Source organism: Hylobates moloch, unplaced genomic scaffold, assembly GCF_009828535.3.
Source record: "Hylobates moloch isolate HMO894 unplaced genomic scaffold, HMol_V3 SCAFFOLD_21, whole genome shotgun sequence".
In the NCBI taxonomy this organism is placed as follows: Eukaryota; Metazoa; Chordata; class Mammalia; order Primates; family Hylobatidae; genus Hylobates; species Hylobates moloch.
This window is the reverse complement of record NW_026652296.1, coordinates 10,057,641-10,063,715: the sequence shown is the minus strand read 5'-3', so window position 1 is coordinate 10,063,715 and position 6,075 is coordinate 10,057,641.

Below are 6,075 nucleotides of genomic sequence, written 5' to 3'. Positions count from 1 at the left end.
CCAGAGAAGCCATCTTGCTACCCTATTTTAAATTTTCTTTCTCCCTCCACTCCTCACCCCACCACCCCAGGCCTCCCATCCCACTTCCCAGCTTTATTTTCCTTCATGGCTATATACTTAAATTCATTTATTTGCAAATGTCAGCTCCAGGATTTTGTCTTTTTTTAAAACTACAATTTCCTTAACATCTGGAATACTACATGGGGCTGGGTGCAGTGGCTCATGCCTGTAATCCCAACACTTTGGGAAGCCAAGGTGGGAGGATTGCTTGAGTCCAGGAGTTCGAGAACAGCCTAGGCAACATAGTGAGACCCTGTCTTTTTTTGCTTTGTTTTGTTTTGTTTTTTGAGACAGACTCTCGCTCTGTTCCCCAGGCTGGAGTGCAGTGGCGCGATCTCGGCTCACTGCAAGCTCCGCCTCCCGGGTTCACACCATTCATTGAGACCCTGTCTTTACAAATTGTGAATTTAAAAATTAGCCAGGAGCAGTGGTCTGCACCTGTAGTCCCAGCTACTTGGGAGGCTGGAACATTTGCTGGAGGTAGGAGGATCACTTGAGCCTGGGAGGCAGAGGTTGCAGTGAGCTGTGATCACGCCACAGCACTCTAACCTGGACAACAGGATGAGGCTCTGTCTCAAAAAAAAAAAAGAAAAAAAATTAGACTAGTACCTGGCACATAATAGGTATTCAATCAGTAATAATAATTTTTTTTTTCGAGATGGAGTTTCGCTATTGTTGTCCAGGCTGGAGTGCAATGGTGCGATCTCGGCTCACTGCAACCTCTGCCTCCCGGGTTCAAGTGAATCTCCTGCCTCAGCCTTCCGAGTAGCTGGGATTACAGGCATGCAACACCACACCCGCCTAATTTTGTATTTTTTAGTAGAGACAGGGTTTCTCCATGTTGGTCAGGCTGGTCTCGAACCCCCGACCTCAGGTGATCCGCCACCCCTCGGCCTCCCAAAGCGCTGGGATTACAGGCGTGAGCCACTGCTCTCAGCCTTATAATAATAATTTTTTAAAAAAAGAATAGAGACAGAGTCTCACTATGTTGCCCAGGCTGGTCTCGAACTCCTGGAGCTGAAGCAATCCTCATGCCTCAGCCTCCCAAAGAGCTAGGAAACAGGCATGAACCATCACGCCCAGCCTCAATCAATAATTATTAAATCAAAGAAGGTAGATACTATCTTCATTTTACCCTGAGGAAACAAAGATTGAGACAAGTTTCCAGGGTTCCACAGCGGGGTGGTGGCAGAACAACATGTGACCCCTGAATGGTCAAGTCCTTAGCTGCTGTGCCCACCATCTCCAGGGAAGTCTGTGGTTCCCTCTCCATGAGTCTGACTTCTCAGCTTGACTCTGAGTTCCTTGGAGGCAAGCATTCTGTCGAGTTCATGTCTGTTTCTTTGTCTGATCCATGGTAGGTGCTCCAGGAATGTTTGTTGGAGCAGTCTGTCCATGGAGGGCGCAGTGCTCAATGGCAGAAATCAATCACAGTGTCAATTCTTTCGTTGTTGTTTTCCTTTATCTCATGCACAATGTTATACATACAGTTGGGGCTCATTACATACATGCTACATTAATGAATTACATTATGACAGTAGGTAACAAAAATAATTAGCAATAATGACAATAATATGTAACAGGGCATCCTTACTCTCTGTTGGGCACTATCCTAAGTGCTTTGTATGTGAATTAAGACAATTCATTGTCTTATTATGCTCATTTTACAGATGAGAAGACAGATGCTCAAAGAAGTTAAGAACTTGCCTAAGGTCACATAGTTAGAAAATGTCAGAGGCAGGACTCAACTATTTGTATCTGGCTTGAGTCATGCTCTTAATGATTGCTCTTGGCCTCTCTGAGGGATGTCTACTGAGAGGTTACCCAGTGTGAAAACAAAAAGAAGCATTTATTTATTACACATTTCCATTTTATTTCAATGAATTCCTTTCAAAGGCTTTGGTAGGCAACATTATTTGCTAAATGAAACCCACTAATATCTGTATCAGACTTGATGGTTTGCAGAGCAGTTTCATGTATAGTTAACCATCTGAGCCCTGCAACAATCTGGTGAGGTAGGCATTGCTGTCTACTTCTGTTTATAGAGAAACAGAGGAGAAATCCGAGGCTCTGAGTGGTTAAGGGAACAGGGTCAAGGTCACCCAGACAGCAAGGAGTAGAGCAACGACTCAAATAAATGTCTATCAGTTTAAAAAACAAAGATCCGAGTGCCTCCAAATATAAAGTTCTTTCATGCAACTTAAAATTAAATAAGTAAATAGAAAGCAGCTTAGCCAGTTTCTGGCACCTGGTAGGTCTCATAAATGTTAACTATCAACTATCTTCATCAACACCTCCTGGGAAGTGGAATAGTTTGGCTGATGACTGCGGCCTGTCTGTTGACCCTGATGGAAAGATTATTCTTTTCATTCCAGTTCATCCCTGGTAATGTTGAAATAATGATCAATCTCCATTATCCCTGGAGTACCATAGAATGTTATGAGCTGGAAGGGGTTGTGGAGATGATCTCATCAGGTCCTGCATTTACAGATGGAGAAATTGAGTCTGAGAGAGGGGTCAGAAAGCAAACTCGTGGCAGACCAAGCCAAGGGCAAGGCTTAGGCACCGTGCCTGGCATATACTGCCTCCTGCAAAGCTGAGTTTTTACCTAAAAGGGCTCTCACGTCCTAAAGGCTACAGAAAATAATTCATTCGTCTGTCTGTGAGCACCACCACCCCAGCCCCGCGCAAAAAGCAGTACAGTATTATAAGCCATTAACCAGAAAACAGATCATGTGACTTAATTCCACCTCTGCTAAAGGGCTTAAAATGCTTCGGTGAGTAGTCTGATATTCGTAAATATACACTTCAACTATTTCTCAAAGAATGATTAACCAGCTCCATCAGAATTGGAACTTGTGCAATCAAGGAGAAAAAGAGCTGGCAAGAGAAATTTATTGAAAAAATTTTTTACCAGCATTACAGATGACTTCTTGCCACCTTTTTTTTTTTTTTTCCTAAGAGTTGGAGGAAGAAGGAAAGGAAGAAGAATCATTACACAATGATGAATTAAGAAAACTAATTGTGGAAAATTACAAACTCCTTTCACCTCACAAGGTAGATTTCAAACAAACACGACAGGGTGTTTGTAGAACCCAAAGACACAGAGAGTATTGAAAAGGAGCAGAAAGCAGGAGTGTAACCTTCACTAACTTCTTTCAGAGAGTGGAGAGGCCTGACAGTGTATGGGCGTGATTATCTCTGGTAGCCCATTCTGGACTAACGATTTTGTGAACCTATAATTTAGAGAGTCCATAATGTCGTATGTTCACCTTACTTATCTCCCTAACCCACTGAGTATTAATTCTCCCAGGCAGGGGACTAGCTTTTCAGGCCACATGTCTTGATCAGCTTTAGCTTGAGGATTTGGGGGTGGGGAGGGATGATAGAGAGAAATAAGGTTAGCGTTAACCTTCAAATGGAAGAAACGGGAATATAAAATCCTCGTCTGTGCTGATCATGCTTCTCAAGAAAGGCTGAAATTCGGGCCCAGTGAACACACTTGTGGCCTTAACATCTCTCAGAATGAAAGGATTTTCTTCCTTCACAATACCTTTATCAAATTCCAACTATTTTCTACATTTCTTCCTTATACAACCCAGGCGCACGGATTGAAATAATTTTCCTTAAGAAATCCAGGAAGCTCTGGCCTGGCCCTCCCTCTAGAAAGGAAAGTCCAAGTAAAGAGGGATGCCACACCCGGGGAAGGGAGAGAGGATGTGACGACACCTCCAGGAATGCAGGGCCCACGCAGGTGCACTGGCACCCACGAACTTCCTTTTTAAGAGGTCCTGATAAATCAGTACCGATAACAGGAGTAAAACTCAACCAACCCAACACTCACTCACACAGAGCTGGGGTGCTGCTCCCAGGGCGTGGCCTTGCCAATCAGGGAGAGGAGGAGGAGACCTAAGAACAGAGCTCTCTAAAGGTGGTGACATGGTTTCTAGTCCAGCCATGATCAGAGTGTGGTCTCTGGGAGTCCCTGAGACCCCTTTCTTCGCAAGGCCAAAACTGCTTTCAGAAAACTAAGACGTCATTTGTTCTCATCATTCCCATTGTCTCATGAGTATACAATGGAGTTTTCCAGAAGGGACAAGACATGTGATGACATCATCACTCTGATGACTGTTGGAATGCATGCTTGTGTATTTCCATGTTTTGGACACATCCGTTTTAATTTTAAGATAAATATTGAAAGACATAATACATAAACAAAGTACTTTGGGGTCCTCCATGATTTTTAATAGTGTAAAGGGGTCTTGAGAACAAAAAAGTTGGGAACTGCTGTGCTAGTCCAAACAGGGGAGTTACAGGCCCTGACATGCACTTTATTTCCGGCTGAACTTGAGTCACCTCCTATGTGCTTTCGAACAGGGGGTGGCGGCAGCTTGCTTATTTATTATACAGCTTGGATTGGTGTCCTTTCCACCTGTGCTGCCACAGGTGGCCAGAAAAACCTTAAATTCCCCCACAAAGCGTCTGGTGACCTGAATCCTCCAGGGGTAAAAAAAATGAGCTTCTCGCCTTTGAGCCCAGGTGGGAAGAAGAGCCTGCAGAAAGGACACCCTCAGTGGCAGCACCCAGCAAAGACCCATCTGAGTACCCGCTGGGAGTCGAGTTCTGTGCTACTCAATGCCAGCAAAGCACAAGTGGTCCCTGCCTTTGGGAGCTTTCATTCTAGGCTGGTGGCAGATTACTCACAAAACTCAGATGCACACAAAAATGGGAAACCTGGAACTTGTCACAAGTGCTGGGAAATAGGGGTACAAGTGTTAGGAGGCCTCCGAGCTGGGCAGAGAGATGAGGGGAGGAAGGCACCCTAAACACTCTTCTTGCCAAATCTCAGGTTGGACCTTCCCCTCCACCTCCATTCCCCCGCCCCCTTCCTGGCTTGCAGGTTTCAACAGCTCTTGGATTCCCAGGTCCCACAGGGAGCCCTTGGGACCTGGGAATCGCCATCCAAAATCTTCAGTCTTCTCCTCGCCTCCCCATGACCAACAGGGTCTGTGTGAAGACAGGCGGGGCTCTGGGACTTTCAGAGAGGACGTTCAGCGTTTTGTTGCTCTGGGACACAGCTTGGTCACTCCGGGAAACGAACACAACCTAGAGGCTGTCATTTTGTAGAAACAGCGAATGGCCAAGGAACGGCGGGAGGAGGGAAAAGGAAGACTTTTAAAGAAAAAAAAAAAAAGCCCTGAAAGACTGGACTAGTAATCCTCAGGGAGGCTGGGCCCGCAAGGAGCCTTCCCGCGCCTCAGCCCACTTTCCTTCCCTCTCGACCTGACGGACTTAGGGCATGCAGAGTCTCTTCGGACAAAATCAAGCCAAGAGAGCCCTAAGCTTCTCCCCCAGCAACTGCGGCAGAGGCGGGAAAACTTGAATTTTGCAACCAAGAGTTGCAGCGGGACGCCTAAGCGACGATAAGGGGCGGTGGAGGGGCGTCGTTGGGGGCTGCAGCATTCCAAAGTGGAAGCGGGGAGGGGAACCGGCTGGAACCGAATAGCCCCGCGGCGCCTCGGCAACCGGCCGGGCGGCGCATCCAATCCCCTGGGCCGTGCGTGTGACTGGCGCGCGCCAAGCGGCGCCGGGCAACCAGGCGCGCGCCCGCGCGTGCGCAAAAGGCCCACCCAGCCGAGCCCTTCTTCAGGTGCGCTCGCGCTTCCGGCCGGCCTCCCCGCGTGCCTTCCCGGGGCGGAAACTCCGGAACCCGCGCATGCGCCTTCTGGCTCTCCGGCTTGAAGCGGGGCGGAGGTCCATGGCTTCAGGTGATCCCGGCCCTCCCTCGCAGCGCAGGACCAATCGTGCGGTGGTAGGCGGGGTTTTGAGGCGGCAGCCCGCCCACGCACCGCGCGAGGCGTGTATCGATTGGTTGGCGCCGCGGGCGCAGGTGCGCGCTTCCTATTGGGTGTGGGCGGAGCGCGAGCGATTGCGGCAGCTTCGGGGGCTGCAGGTGAGCGCGCGCACGCGCCGCGGCTGTGGCCCGCTTGGGTGCGCGCGCGCGGGCTCGCGGGG